Source organism: Lissotriton helveticus, chromosome 1_1 (genome assembly GCF_964261635.1).
Source record: "Lissotriton helveticus chromosome 1_1, aLisHel1.1, whole genome shotgun sequence".
In the NCBI taxonomy this organism is placed as follows: Eukaryota; Metazoa; Chordata; class Amphibia; order Caudata; family Salamandridae; genus Lissotriton; species Lissotriton helveticus.
The window spans coordinates 1,373,038,258-1,373,054,861 of NC_136057.1; positions in this window are offsets into that span (position 1 = coordinate 1,373,038,258).

Sequence of the window (16,604 nt, forward strand, 5' to 3'; positions counted from 1 at the left end):
CAAGTTCATCTGTTGTGCACTGCTACAAAAGAAAAACAGCAAAATACTAAAAGAAACACAGCTAAACACCACCTATTAATTACAATTCTTTAAGCACAACTAAGCATCACCCACACTTGTACTTGAGACATAAATTCAATGTAAGAACGAACAACAATAGTCGGTGTGATAAATATCTATCCATTGATCCAATGCAAGATAAAATCAACCAGTCAAACATTTGTAACTACAACATGTTAATGAACCAAAGCACAATATCATCCAATATCCTACCGATCAACTCAGGACACAATGAAACCACTACAGCCGTAGGACATCTAACCAAACATACTAATTCACACACTTCAACTCAATTTAATCTAACAAAGGTAAGCAAAGTCAAAAAGTCCCTTTTACACTCATCTCAATCTTAATGTAGTATTCATTGTTAATGTTTTCCCGGTCAGTCTTTACCAGATCACTAGATTGAATCTAGTGGATCTGAATAAAATGCAGTCCATCGTTATTTACCTAGGTGATGCAACTTAGTTTAATAAACGTGACAAAATCCATCAAGATAAAAAAAAACTGTAAATTCATCTCGACTCAGCGCAATCTCAACTGAATATAATTGGTATCTTAACCAACTCCACACTCAGCAGACTTTGATGTACTCAATAGTAGCACAAATGGTTCTTGCTACCTTTACCCTATACCACCAAAAATAAGTTTTCCCTGCACCCCAACTAGTTCCATCAAAATTAGTCTATTGGGTTCCTTTTTACCCCAACTTGGTGTAGTTTTCAGTCAGTCATCCTCAACCTAAATAAGAAACAAGCATTTGCAATGCAATAGGTCTCGCATTTACGCGAGTTTGAGCTATTGGCATTGTAAATGGAAATGCGTTTTCTTTATGTTTTGGTGTGTGAAACATAAATAAAACGCATTGTCATTTAAAATGCCAATAGCTTAAACTTGCGAAAAATACGACACCTATTGCGTTGCAAATGCTTGTCAAACCACATTTGCAACATTTGCTTACTTTTTTCAATTAATATTATTTGGATGTCAAAATGCACATTTTAAGGAAAAAAAACCCTGACAACATGTGCAGCTAGTTTATTACTTCCAATAAAAGGAAGACTCATTCTTCTGCTTTGCACTTACAATAAACGCTAAGCACGTTAACTGACCTGCTGCAAATCACTGGCAAGAAAGCACTATGCACTGTTATAGTTAAGGAACATCAACAAATACAAAGAGAAGCATTATGGCCGACAAGCGCATGAACCCATTTCCAAGTGTGACAGACTGCAGCCTAATGTTTGACCTGTATGCATGGGGTGCTGGTGATGTGATGCAATGACAGCGTTGGAAAATCACTTGGCACATTAATCACTCCCAGTACGTACAACACAGGACGGGAGGGGTGGTGGGGGGGGGTTAGTGTTACGAGGGTCGCATTCCCAGTATTAATGACTGTAAAATTCCAAAGTGCCGAACCAGAGCAACCAAACATTTTCCACTGGTTAAACGACCTGTGCTAACACACACCGGCAAATTTACGTTGAACCCTATAGACGAGGAAGGTCACAGCAGCCAAGGTCACAGTGCGAATTAAAGGATCGGCAATATGGTTAAAACTTCCTTACTGAGAGGCACTGTGTAAAGGGGGAGGGGCTTCCAAGCCACAGTTATGTCACTGTGACGTTCAGATGGACTCGGCGGTGCTGGGCAGGCTGGCCTTTCATGTCACCGGCAAACAGCAGCAAAACACAGCTCTAACCTCTCAGGTGCTCTGAATGAAACATAGTGCGTTGTCCCCGAAGCGGTGCGGCGCTTACATTAAAGTTATAAAGAACATTTTTTTTAAACCGGAGGATCAAACCCTAATACTGCTGTCGCTCAATAGAAAAGGAACGCGGACATGGGAGGGGTGGGAACAGGACAGCAACAGAAAGGGCGCTTAGAGTAAAGTTAACAAAAGAAAACACAGGTATCAAACCTTAACACTGCTTCGCTAATGTACATCTACGTATGGATCCGTTGGTGCCTCCTTTCGCAGCCCTTCCCTCCTGGGACTGTAAAATATTCAGCCCATGGAGCAGTCAGGAGTGCAGTGGGGGCATTGTCTCAGCAGCGAAACTGAAAGCGTGTTGGGAGCGCACTAGATGCCGTGAGCGTGCACATCGGCTGTCCCGGCGCAAGATGAGGATTGCCGAAGAAGACACGCCGTTTACCTGGACTGAGGCTCCGAGTCTGAATCGGAGGCTGAACTATCCTTGAGCCTGGCACGCTCCTACGGCAGCACGACCAGCGTGACGGCGGTCGCCTGGGCTGAGAGGCACACCGAGCACCCTGTGAGCTCTGGGAAAACGCTGCAGGGCATTGCACTGAAGCATGGCGGAACGATGGTAAGGAATGCGGGGAGAGAGTAGCTGTATGGCGAGGGCGTCAGGGGCTGAAATGTTCTGAAGCGATGCCTTAGTCCTGGGGGGGAAGGAAACGAAGTGTGTAGTCGCGGAGGAATATGGTTGGGGTTGGCAGATGGCGCATGGCGCATGGCTGGCTGACACTGGAGGGAGTGCAAGGAGAGCTGGGGATTGTAGATTTAATTAGCCACACGTGTTCACGTAAGTGCGGCGCACAGACAGGAGATGTGCACACGTATGGTGCTAGCAGGAGTTGTAATAACGCTGTACGCATGCACAGCTCATGTTTTGCAGTACGCACGTGCACAGGTCCTGTCCCACTTCCGACTTCAAGTCGGCAACAATAGATCTCGCCGTTAGCGAGCAGCGCTCTGTGCTGCGTTGCTAGGCGAGACCTAAAAAGACAGTACATTTTAACTCGGAAGAACCTTACTCCAATCAGGGCACCTCACTTATTATAGCAGAGTAATTGACTTATGCTTGATTGGAAGAAATTCGATTCCAACTATTCCAACAGTAAATTCACGTTTAACCTGACACAGCGGTCTGAAATATACTTCCACCAGTTCAAATCCAATTAAAACGGCTGCAATTCACCAATATCTCAGGTAACCCCTTCTCATTCACATGACATGTAACAAAAAGGAAAGCAATCAGACCAACTTGATTCAAGCTGAATTCACCAAAAATAATTAATCTGTGAAAAAATACTACACAGATACGACTTGACTACACTCAACTCAATCCACAACAGTTCAGACAGATCCTCCTTTCTCATTTTAGTATCGCCAACTGTGTACGATTTATCCATCCAAAGATAGAAGACTGTTTTATTTTATTTGTTCTAAACGTCTGGCCTGGTAGGAACAGTTCTGTTTGTGGGCAGAGTCTCTCTCATGTTTCCCACTTTATATTGTAAGGAATGTCGTGTTTGTATAGTGAGACCCCTCAGTGCTTCGATCTTTGTTGTGCAGCAGTATATCAAGGAATGCAACTGTGAAGAAAATAGGCAGCAGTGAATCATGGCTGATAAAGAACTGTCTCTATAAGTTTATGCTACGGCGGGAATGGATACCTGTGTGTGGGGACTTGGTCAAGATTTTAAGGGCAGGCAGGAGCCACTGGGCTCAGATTGTGCCAGTCAAAGATGGTTTCCACTGGTGCCTGGGGCATAACTTGACCACTGCATGAAAAAACTGCACCAAGTACATCCCTTAGCACTTAACCCGGCGGGCAGCGAAGTCAAGTAGTCCAAAGCTTACTCTGTGAGGTGCTGTGGGGTTGGAAACTCAGAACTCAGCAGACCCTCTAACAACAATCAATACACCAATGTCCAGCCTGTGCTTTTGCTTACAAAAAAAGGAAAGGTACTTTACTTTTATAATACTGTGTATAAAATTCAGAGGGCGTTACACCTTTACTGTCTATTTTAGAGTGTAAAGTGGCGACAACATCTGATATTCCATTAAAACAGAGTTTGATTGCATAATTGTTGTCTGCTATTTGGTCTCTAGGCTGGGGTTGTCCTGTGGGAATCCGTCTTTTCTCTTTTTTCTCTTCTTGCTTTCCTGTCTTCTTTCCTATTCATCCTCTCTTTACTCTTTCTCTTTTCTCCTCTCTTCTTCTTTTCTGTTTCCTCCCCTATCCCCTTCTCCACATTTTGATAAGTGATACGTTTGTTTTATTGCCTTGATAGAGGCTTTAACTTGAATGCAATTTATATCTCTCACAGGCTAATGTCCCTTATGTCTATATATTCTCTTAGTTTCCCTATTAATTTTTAGCCCTTTTTGCATATGTCTCTTGCATCGATTGTATCACTTGTATTGTATTTCATATTCATTATCCTTACCGTTACTCTCATTAATAAAATTTTCTTGAAATAAAAAAAAAACAGAGTTTGATTAAAAATGAGCAACCAGACCTTTAGTCCTCTTGCAGGAAACTAGGGGAAGTGTGCTTGTGGTATCACTTCTCCTGCGATCTGGCTGACCCGCTGCTCAGGTGGTCGATGGGTTTCGGCTCAGTGGAATAATGGTTTCTCTTCTTCCGGAATCACAGGTGCACCATACCTTTTCATGTCCATGGTGATGTTTGTGATATGCCAGCTGGGCCTATATTTCTCTGTGAATGACAGGGCAGTGCTGCTCATGGTGGTGTGCTCCTTGCACTGCCCACCGAGCAGGGGCAGGTGCTCTCTGCCCTGGCAAAGCCAATGGCATCAAAGGCCGTGATGGGTGTCCGGTGCAGGCCCAATGAGGCGAGAATCTGCAAAGCGGGCAGCAGCAGTGAGGTGGCTGTGGTGACCTCACAGTCCATGGATTTTCCTTTGACCCTTCCCTAAGCAAAGAGAGGGCACCACCCTCGACTACAGTGGCGATAATCCGGCACTGACTGATGTCCTCTCAGATGCCAAGGGACACCATCCTTCTTGGCACACATGAGCTAGATGAGAGCGCTAAATGTAGTCGCAAGTTGATCTGTGCCTCAGGATGCTTTGCGGGCTAATGCATTAAAAGAAGCTAGAGCCTGCAAGCTCAGCCTCTACCTGCTTTTAGTGGGTTAGCCCGCATGGCAATCTGGTAACCATCAGGAAGGAACCATGCTCTAAGGCATGTCCACGGTTCACCATCCGCTGGAGAGTCACTTGGGAGATTAGACTCAAATGATCCCAAAAGGCATCTCTCTTTCATGAGGACCACCACTGATTTTGATCCCTACCATATATTTATTTTCTTTAACAGTTTTATACAATGTTCAGCCGCTAATGAAGTATGTGGGTGGATTACATATTAACAACGACAACTTAAACCAGTGAACATTTGTTCCTTGGTCTAGTAATGTCTCAAAATGTAGGCCTTCAGATAATTCAACAACATATACACTGGCAACTCTTGCTGGAAGCTTTAGGTATTTGAAGACCTACTGCATGGTGGTAATTCTGCAAGCCTACATGTGGCCTTTTTTTGGCTATCCCTCAACATCCCAGAGTTGTGTACCTCCAGGAGCTAATGGAGGCAGAAGCTCCGGCTGTGAAGGGGGTGTGTTTGGCCCTCACATTCCCCTATACATGCCTGGAGTGGCTACCCTAAATCTTCAGGTCGTAATTGAGAGAGTAAAAAGGCTCCAGTGCAAACTACCACATATATCAACCAGGGAAGCTCACAGATTCTACGGACTCCTCCAAAAGTCACAGACACAAGCATTGATTAAGCTCCACGGGAACATTAAGTTTTCCTTGCACAAGCACAGTATCGCTCACTTCATCTGTGACTCCTGAACTCCTCTCCATGACAAGAGTGCATGATAGCATGATGTGAATGGTAGCATGACTGAAGAAATCAGGTGATGCCTTTTTTAGGATGTGCCTTTACATAGCACATGCTTGGTAGTCTGCTAGACTAACACGCTCTCTTCCTCTACTTTACCTCCAGGTGCCACAGGTATCTGTGAACTCTGCTACCCGGAATGGAAAGACAGCTGCTCATTGTTGCCCACTAGATGAGTAGAATTTCTGAGCCTTTATAACAATGTCCCCTGTGGCCTGCAGAAACCTCACTGTGGGGTCTCAAGTGTCTTCTTCTGCCCAGGTAAGAGCTTTGCAGAAATTGGATGGGCAGCAGACATTGAGTACAGCCTGCAGACATTATGCCATCTATTGCATGCATTGAGATCCTACGAAATAAAGAGATGTCCATAGGCAACAGTCATGTGAAGTTTCTGGCATTAGCACCCCGAGACTTAAATTGTCAGTGGCCGCGCTGTCCATTGTAAACCACATGTGTTTCCCCTGCCTTAAGCCAGACCGAAAATATCAGTGGGGTGAGGCTCCTTGTAAAAGTAGTGTTGCCAAAAATGTACCGCTTGAGTGTCATCCCCATTCTGGCTTAGACCAGAGGTCAAAGTATGGTGATCACCATGAAATGGTGTCTGTACAGGGAGAGCTGTAAGCGCTTACACCAGCAAGGCCATGTGAAAGATTCTTGTCCGTCTGTACCTTCTGGCAATGGCCAGATCTGACCACATCCCACAAAAGCTAGGTGGCCAGGAATGCCTAACAGTGAGAAGGTTGCTCACAGGAATGGATTTATTCAAGTTGATATTAAGAATAAACATGAGGATATAGGACCATCCGTCGTATGGAGAAGGGACTTGGGGTACCAACATCATCAAAGATTTATCATGGATTCTTTGATACGCTAGAATAGTAAATTAATAAATACACGACCTAGTGTATAGCACAACTTCATTCTATAAAGAAATAATAACAAACTCTAAGTAAAGGATAAACCTGCAATGACAGCTCACTGTGCCCCAGACAAGCTGCTGGCCCATCTCTGGATTTGGCCATCAGCTGCAATCTTCTATAACGTTTTCAAGTTGGATCCACTATGAATCTGATCTTTTGTACTGGCACGGTTGACTCTCTCATAACCCTTGTACTACAGTATAACAAGTTGGTTGGTGAAGAGAAAGAGTAACGTAAGATATTGTGCCACCATGACCTAAAACATGTCTACACAGGCTGCTGTTTGGAGCAGCCTCTAGTAATTGTAACGCCTTCCAAGTGGCTTTGTGTTGATTTGTGTGCATGGCCAGATCATCCTTCTTTCATTAGTTACGTTCCCTAAAGTCCTCCTGGCCCTAAAACAGGCATTACCACTTTCCCATGAGGAAAGCAAAAAGGTAAGCTCTGTAAAGTTTAAATTAATTTCAGCCTCTTGTAATTGCTCAGGGCCACATTCCAATCCTTCATTTCTTGCCTTCTATTCTAGCCAGAACTACCACGTCAGGCTCCTTTCCGATGGGAACACAAGCAACCCCACATTGGTTTCAATCTTTCAAGGCCTAGTCCGTGACGCAAAGCTTGATTTCCATAGCACAGGGAACGCGTCTGGGCATACATGTCATACTTACAATGTTGCACTGAGTAAACCAAAAATGTGATGGGTGGAAAGCTTCAATTACTGGTAATTACTTGGGGCTGCAGTCCATTCCATCTTTGTTTTTGCCTGCTATTCCACGCTACACAGAGACCAGCCATATGCAAGTGGCCCTGATCCTGCTACTGTAGGAACAGTCCAGCTCGAACAGTAAGGCCCGAGAATGGAACACAAGCAACCCCAGATTGGTTTCCGCCTATTTAGGCTGTTTTAGAGCTTGAGTTTCATGGCACAGTGAGCACAGGACCCACTTCTGGTTATACCTGCTACACGTCTGGCATGTCCTACAACAAGCCAAAAACATCAAAGTGATGGAGGGGGTGCTTGAATTAATCTTAGTGATACCCAAATATGATACTCTGAATAGCAGGACAATTTATGTGGCATGGGAGGATAACTATGAAAGAGAGAGCGGGAGAGGAATTGATTAAGGGAGGAGGGAGAGAACCTGCACTAGTGGACTAGGACATTGAGGGGAGAGAAGGCACCAGTGACCAGATTGGATTGGATAAAATAAGCAGTGTTTTTTACTTTAAATCTTTTTATTTCTTTTCCAGAACAAGTAGCAGACGGCAGACTGAATGGTACACAGCGGTAAGCCTACAACCCACTCGGGGCCGGCCGCGATACTAGATAGTACAATAATAATTTGCAGAAGACCCCCACTCAGATCTATTGTACACAGCGTTTCGCCTACAACCCCTTGGGGCCGGCCGCGTCATATGATACCAAGCACAGGCCATTCAGTCATTGCAGAAGATAGCCCGACCCCTTGGGTCGAATACTAACAGGTAGTCAACATAAGTGAAACAAACGGACCACGGAGGTCCAAACTCCTACAGAACAATGGAGTGATAGACAGCAGGAGAGAACAGGTAGAAGGAATAAGTAAAGAGAGGAAGACCAGAAGGACCGTCAAAGATAATGCAGTGCGCGCTGGGAGGGGAGGGATTACGGGGCACCAGGTCTTGTTCCAGCGCTTCCGACAGCCATGGTTTAGTACTCCAGGGCGCTTATGTTAGCAGCCTAGCCGGCTCAGGGGGGAACACAGCATCCTCGACGAGTCGCAGCGCCCGGAGCTTAGCAGGCATATGTCGCGCATGCTCAACGGCACATAAATATTGAATCAGGGGTCGCCAGACGGCCTTAAAGCGCGTGTCCCGGGCTTGCACCCTAGCCGTGAAGAGCTCCATCGTAAGAACATGCCACAGGCGCACAAAGCAGGCTGCGATTGATGGTTTTTTCCAGTACAAGGCTATGAGCTGCCCGGCCGCCCCTAGCATTTGAAGCGCCAGCATCCAATTGCTCTGGGTCAGTGCCTTCAGACCAGCAGGTTTGATACCTAACAGTAGCGTGCTTGTGGCTTCAGGCAGAGGGAAACCCAGCACCCCCCTGATGTGGCTTAGGACCTCCTTCCAGAAGAGGATCAGCGATGGACAAGCCCACCAGATGTGAATAAAGTCCCCGGTTGCAGACTGACACCGCCAGCATGTAGGGGAAGAGGCAGGAAACATCTTATTCAGGCGCTGAGGCGTATAGTACCACTGGGTCATTATCTTGTAAGCATTCTCTTGCTGCGGGATGCTACGATACACTTTGGGGATGTCCCGCCACAGGCGACACCAATGAGCCGGGGCGATATCCGTACCTGACATTGACTGCCAGCGTTGCTGATACGGATGTGAGGGCGGCATTTTGGGATGTTGCAGAATCTGATAGATCCTCGATATCAAACCCTTCGAATCAACAAAGTAGCAGGCCAGCCGTTCGAACGGGGTGAAGGCGCGCGTATGTTCCATCTTCGGTTACCCAGTGCCTCAACTGAGCGTATTGCATCCCTGCTGAAAGCAGGACCCGAAACTCCTCTCTACAGTGGGCAAAAGACTTGAGGGAGCACCCCTCAAACAGATCTGTAAGCACCGTGCAGTTGCCCTGCGTCCACTTGCTAAAGGCACCCGTGCAATAAGCCGGTGGACAGGACGGATTGCCCTCAATCGGAGTGTGCGGCGAGGGGAAGGGTCGTGAGGCCCCTGCGCACCGCTATCTTATCCCAGATCTCTAGCACCGTTTTCGTAGGTACCGCCATGTAAGCGCTCCGAGAGCGCCCCCTCCTATGACGCCACGCCAGGTCCCAGACAGTACGCCCGGTTACCGCCCGATCCATATGCAGCCACACCTTCTCACTTTCAGTTACTCCCCACTCCACTATAAAGCAGAGGTGTGCCGCCCAGTAGTAATCCACAAGATTAGGGCAGGCCAGTCCCCCCCTGTCACGCGGCGCCATCCGAAGCGCTTGAGAGAAGCGGGGTCTCTTACCCCCCCAAATTAAATTGGTGAGGTCACGCTGGAGGCCTCTTATATTACACAACGGGATGGGAGTGGGAAGGCACTGGAAAAGATATAGAAATTTGGGGAGGATAGACATCTTAAAGGCATTGAGTCTGCCCAACCAAGACGGCACAAGCGGCTTCCACCTCCATAGGTCTTCAAGAACCGAGAGCCGACACTCTCGCCAGTTTACTTGCATCCACTCATCCAGTGAGGGGGTCAGCCGGAGACCAAGGTAACGGATGTGGTGTGCTGTCCACTGGTATGGAGCAAGCTGCTCGATATGCGCTTTGGCTGCGCGCACCCTCAGCCGTCTCGCCAATAGCCTCCCCACCTGAAAGTGTTTTTTAAAGTGCAGTATCTTTACGTAATTCTTGAACTTTAGGAGTTCAGATGTCAGTTTCATCTCCAGTGGTTAAGTCCCCAGAAGGATCCGAACTCTCTTGCAAACTGCACTTCCATTCTAGAACTAGGTAAGGGTGAATCTCCTTGAAACCGACTTATGCATATTCACCCACCTTCCTCAGGAGATTTGAGGGGGTCTCATAAATATTCCTAGATCATTTCAAAATGGTCGGAAAAAAATCAAACAAATGGTCCAAACAGAACAGAGAAAATAAATAACAAGAACCAGGGGTATTCATGGAAAACAATTTATGTAAATTGAATTATGTTAAACTATAGGGAGCGCCTGAACCAGATAAAGGATTTATCTCAAAACAGCTGGAGTTCTGTTTTTCAGAAAGCATGTACCACACTAGAGCACCTGCCTAGGGCACAGGGAGTCACAGAAGAGAGAGCCACTGGGCCCTGTAAAGCTGATTGGAAAGAAAGGCTCCTGCAGAGTGAAGATAAAGACCTTTACTCTGCAGCAACAAGATCTGCAGGGCCTCTAGTCAACTGAGTAATATAGCAGAGGAGCTGTCCTCTGGACCTCTCTGAAACTGGGTCTACATATATTAATATTCACTGGATAAACCAAAGGTTACAGGGACGCTATAGTTAGGCTCAGATAACTATAACTTACAACCTCACATATTACATCACTTATGATATTGTCAGTGACATCACTGATGACATCTCAAATTACATCACTGATTACATCATCTAGTTACTGTAAGTGTTTTTTCTAAGAGTTTATGAGTGTTAAAGATATATACTAACTTACTACAAAAGTTAGATTTGTATACTAGGTCACTATTAATGAGTGATACTATGTCTAACATATATTATGTGAGTGGCTGTGTGACTGTGTGCATCCATGCATGCATGGGTGTCTGAGTGGCTGTATGGGTGTGTGTGAGTGGGTGGGTATGTGAGTGGCTGTATGGGTGTATATGTGGGTGTGTGAGTGGCTATGTGGGTGTGTGAGTGGCTATGTGGGTGTGTGAGTGGCTATGTGGGTGTGTGAGTGGCTATGTGGGTGTGTGAGTGGCTATGTGGGTGTGTGAGTGGCTATGTGGGTGTGTGAGTGGCTATGTGGGTGTGTGAGTGGCTGTGTGGGTGTGTGAGTGGCTGTGTGGGTGTGTGAGTGGCTGTGTGGGTGTGTGAGTGGCTGGGTGGGTGTGTGAGTGGCTGGGTGGGTGTGTGAGTGGCTGGGTGGGTGTGTGAGTGGCTGTGTGGGTGAGTGAGTGGCTGTGTGAGTAAGTGGCTGTGTGGGTGAGTGAATGGCTGTGTGGGTGAGTGTGGGTGAGTGAGTGGCTGTGTGAGAGGCTGTATTGATGAGTGGGTGGGTGTGTGAGTGGCTGTATTGATGAGTATGTGGCTGTAGGGGTGGGTAAGTGGATATGTAAGTGGCTGTATGGGCGAGTGAGTGGCTTTTTGAGTGGTTGTTTGGTTAAGTGAGTTGGTGTGTGAGTGGCTGTATTTGACAGTGAGAGTCTGTGTGAATGGCTATATGGGAGAGTGAGCCGATGTGAGAGTGCTTGTATGGATCTGTGAATGTATGTGGTTGTGTGACTGCTTGAATGGGTGAGTGAGTGGCTGGGTTGAGACTGTATGGGTGAGTGAGTTGATGTGTGATAGGCTGAATGGGTGAATAAGTGGGTGTGTGAGAAGCTGTATGGGTGAGTTTGTGGTTGTGTGAGTGGCTGTATGGGTGACTGGTTGTGTGAGTAGCGGTATGAGTGGATTAGTGGTTATGTGAGTGGCTGTATGAGTGGGTATGTGTGTGAGTGGCTCCATGGATGAGTGAGTGGTTGGGGGCGTGGCTTGGACACCGACCGGGATGGCAGTGAGAGCGATCAGCTCCGCGCCGTATCCCGCTATTGATCCTGGAATCCACACGATCGGTGCCCCCTAGGACGCGGTTTCACCGCCCGAGGCACAGCGGGAACGGAGGTGTGCAGCTGGGGACCTGCTGGAGACTGGGCGCTGCGCTGTGGGCTGATCCCGGACTTCAGCGGAGCCGGGCCGAAACAAAGGAAGATGGCGGCGCCAGGAAACTGAGGGGACGGCGGTCGGAAGGAGGACAGACCCGAACGGAGCTGGAGTGCCGCAGACTACTGCCTACTGCAAGTGGAGCGGGGGCCCATCGGAAGGATATTCCAGCACTGGGCAGGGGACACGAGAGGCTCTCGCCGCCCGAGGGACCAGCGGGAGCGGCGCCCATCCCCCCGCCCCCCTGCAATGGTGACCGAGTGCGGAGCGGTCTGACCTGAGAACCGGCGTACCCATCGGGGGCCTCTGCGGATACGGCCGGGCGCCGTTTCGGGGGGACTGGAGTGGGATTGCGGGACCGGCCGCTTGAGTAGGGGACGCCGACCGCCGACCCTGCTGCGGGCACAGACCTGGATCACGTCCGGACCTGAACTCTGGCTACCGCAGGACAATGGCGGCTGCCAGGTGTGTGGAGGAACGCTATTAACCCGGCGCGTGGCACTGGCGGTGGCTCCGGAGGGCTGAGGACGAGCTGGGCTCCCTGCTGTGCTGATGGGATCACTGCGGGGTGGAAGCGCCGAGCACGCATGAGGGGCGCAACTTCCGTGGGCAGGCAGGAAACCTGGCTAGGGGGGACACACGCCTACATCTTTGGGCCCGCATTGCTGGTTGCCTGCTTCTAATCTGAACGCTTCCTGGACCTTGGGGTGGAGCTATAACGTGCCCTCACGGTAGACGGCCAGAAACTGTGGGGGGAACCCCTGGATCAGGAGCGCTCTGGGGGGTGCATGAGAGGAGCGGAAGCTCTATAGACGATCTTTGGTTACGGAGGTTGGGCCCTTGCGTTGCGCAAGACTGGGCCCCGCTGAGAAACGTTGGCGAGCAGTGTTCCTGCGACAGGGGACCAGCGTAACCCTTCGAGGCGACCCCGGGGCGGCGCTCGGGGAAGCCGGAATGGCCGCTACTGGTGGCGCACCCGATATGGAACGAGGCCAGGTCGATGCGACCGCCCTGGTCCAAGATGGCGGGGCTCATGCCCCCTGGGAGGCATCGACCCAGGAGCAGCGGCTGAATCGGCGACTGGACAGCATATTGGAAGCGATAACTGCGACGAAGGACTCGCTGCACCAGGACATAGCACAGGTTGCTACGGGGCTGGGACTCCTAAAGGCGGACCATGCCAAGCTCTCAGACAAAGTGAAGGACAATGAGAAATTATTGCAGGAGCTGAAGCCGGCGATGGTCAGTGCAGAACATAAACTGACCGATATCCTGAGCCGTTTGGCGACACTGGAGAGGCGTGCGGAATATGCCGAAAGTCGCAATCGGAGGAATAACGTCAGGGTTGTAGGCCTTCCCAAAAAAATTGAGGGGGATGACGCTGTGGCCTACATGGAGAACTGGTTTAAAACGGTTGTAGCGCCGGAGGGCCTCTCTCCCTTCTTCTCCCTAGAAAGAGCGCACAGGGTTCCGGCCCGTCCGCCCCAGCTGGGCCGACCACCTAGACCGATGGTGGTTAAACTGTTACACTATAAAGATCGTGACCTCCTGATACAGAGGGCACGCTCACAAGGCCCGTTCCAAGTGGACAACAGCAAGGTTACGATCTTCCTGGATTATACACAGGAGGTCCAGAGAAATAGGGCGTCCTTCCTGGCCGTGAAAAAAGAATTGAGGGACGAAGGGATTCAATACTCATTGCTCTTCCCAGCCAAGCTAAGAGTGATCCTAGATGGGAAAACACAATTCTTCCAAACCCCGGATGAGGCTTGGTCATGGCTAGAGCTTTATCGTGCTGGAACCGACCGCACTGGCAAAAGCGGCAGAAACACGCAGAAACCGCTCCAGATCAGAAAATCACAGCGCATCCGTAAACGGAATAGACTCAAAAAAGCGATGCGGGATGCGCAAATGGCGGCGGACAGGAAGGGCGCACTAGTGGCAACAGCGATCATCACGGGATCACAGCAGGAGAAGACGTCGGAGGGATCGGACTCTGACGAAGAGGGATTGAAAACGGGAGGAGACGAGTCGGAAGCAGAGAGCTCGAAGGGACCAGCGGTCACCCCGCAGACTTCGGATGGACTATTTAACGAGTGATTTCTCAGGGACATGTCCAACTCTGACATTTGTACTGGGCCAGTCTCTCCAGATGCTGAACGTGCACTCAGGTATGGGGCTGCGACTGCAGTATGGGATCAAGGGCGCGGGGTGGGAGCCCTGCTGGCCCTGGATCGGCGCTAATACACCCTCTTGTGGCCCTTAAGGCCTTCTGTGGTGGAGACCACAGATTAGTGTAATGTGTGTAGTGTTACGAGTTTGGAACGGGGCTGAAGCTGGGTTATTAAGTCCTGTCCTGGGGAGAGGGGTTTGGGGATTTTTCTGGGGAGTTCTGGGTGGGGGATACAACTGCCGCGTTGTAGGGGGTGATGGTTTGTTGCTGATCTTATGCGGAGATGACTGCTATGGGGACGTTACCTAATTTGAAATGCATCTCATGGAATGTCCGTGGACTTCGAACGATGGTAAGACGTCACAAGGTGCATTCCCACTTGGTGAGGCGTGGCATTCAGATTGCACTGCTACAAGAAACTCATTTGACCAAGAAGGAATGCACGGCACTACAGAGGAGGTGGCGTGGGCAGGTGTTTGGTACCACTTATTCAGCGTTCGCCAGGGGGGTGCTGATCTGGATAAGGGCGGGGATACCGTTTCAGGTCATGAACCAGCAGATAGACCCTGAGGGTAGATACGTGGTAGTAGAGGGGAGGCTATACGGTCGAGAGGTAACCCTGTGTAGTGTATACGCCCCCAATGCTGATCAGGCCCATTTTTTTGATAAACTGACGAGCTCGCTAGCCCATTTCCTGGCAGGCCCCATCTTAATGGGAGGAGACTTTAATTCGATCACTAATGTGGAACTTGATAGATCGCACCCACCATTGGCCGAATCGACAGTGCGTAGACTAGCCACTTACAGGAAAGACTGGCAAGAGAGATGGGGACTGATAGATGTGTGGAGGGAACAGCATCCTGAGATGAGGGACTACTCCTTTTTCTCAGCGTTACACGCACTGCACGTCAGAATAGACTCGATCCTCTGCGGTGGCCCATTGGCTGCCATGGTAATTCACACGGAATATTTGACCAGGACTATCTCAGATCATAATCCCTTATTGGTGTCAGTGCAGTGGCAACAGGTGAGATCGGCGGTCCCCACATGGAGGCTGCAGCCTTACACACTAGAAGATCCGGTGTTTAGCGACACGGTCCAACAGGGCATTGAACACTATTTTGGGATGAATGAGGGGTCTGCGGCCACAAGATCGATAGAATGGGATGCGATGAAAGTGGTGGTGTGAGGCGTGTGTATGGGCAGGTTCTCGAATGTGAGGACATCAGTCTTGAATGATCTGGTAAAGGCTGAAGATGTGCTGAGGGGATTGGAGCAGCGTAGGCCTGAGCGACCAGACCTACAGGAGCAGTTGCTTGAAGCTAAGGAAATGGTGGCGAAGGAAACTGAACGGCTGCGGTGCTATGATTATAAGCTGTACACTGTCAAGGTTCATGCGGAAAGGGATAAAGTGGGTACACTCCTTGCCAAGCTTGCCAACCCGGAACCTAGGGGGTGTCCGATCATGAGTATAAAAATGGAGACAGGGGACGTAGTTTACTCGCAATTAGCGGTCCTAACACGCTTTAAATCTTATTACACAGATTTATATGAATGCCAGTTGGAGGAGGAGGCTTCGGAGATAGGTGATTATTTGGAGTCTGTTCCTTTGCCGGTGCTAGATGACGAGGATGCAAAAGAGATAGGGGGACCCATAACGCTGTCGGAGATTAAACTGGCTGTTAAACAGATGGCCAGAAACAAAACGCCAGGGGTGGATGGCCTCCCTATTGAATTTTATGCAAAATTTATCGACATCGATGAGGGAGGCGCTGGTGGTTCCACTGCTGAAACCAGGTAGAGAAGCATTGGACGTGACATCCTACCGGCCCCTGTCCATGCTGACGGTGGATTATAAGATCTTGAGCCATATCCTGGCCACCAGACTTCTACCGTGCATGACCAGATTAGTTCATAGGGACCAGGCAGGGTTTATCCCTACCAGGAACACATCCATGAATATACGCCGGTTGATCCAGATGCTAGATAGTGCCAGGGACTCACTTCATAGCCCGGTGGTATTGTCGGTTGACATCGAAAAGGCTTTCGATAGCCTTGAGTGGCAGTACCTGGATGAGGTGCTAGTGAAATTCGGCATAGGTGAAGGTTTCAGGAGGTGGACGAGGGTTCTATACTCCTCTGCTACAGCGAGGGTACGTCTGGGTCCGGTCATATCCTCGGCTTACCCGGTGTGTAGGGGGACGAGGCAGGGATGCTCGCTGTCTCCCTTGTTGTTCGCACTGGCGATGGAACCTTTGGCAGCACTGGCAAGATCAGGCGCAATGTATCAGGGGGTACTGCAGAGTGCGAAGTGGCATTACATATCACTGTATGCGGATGACCTGTTGCTGTACCTAGCCGACTTCGGAC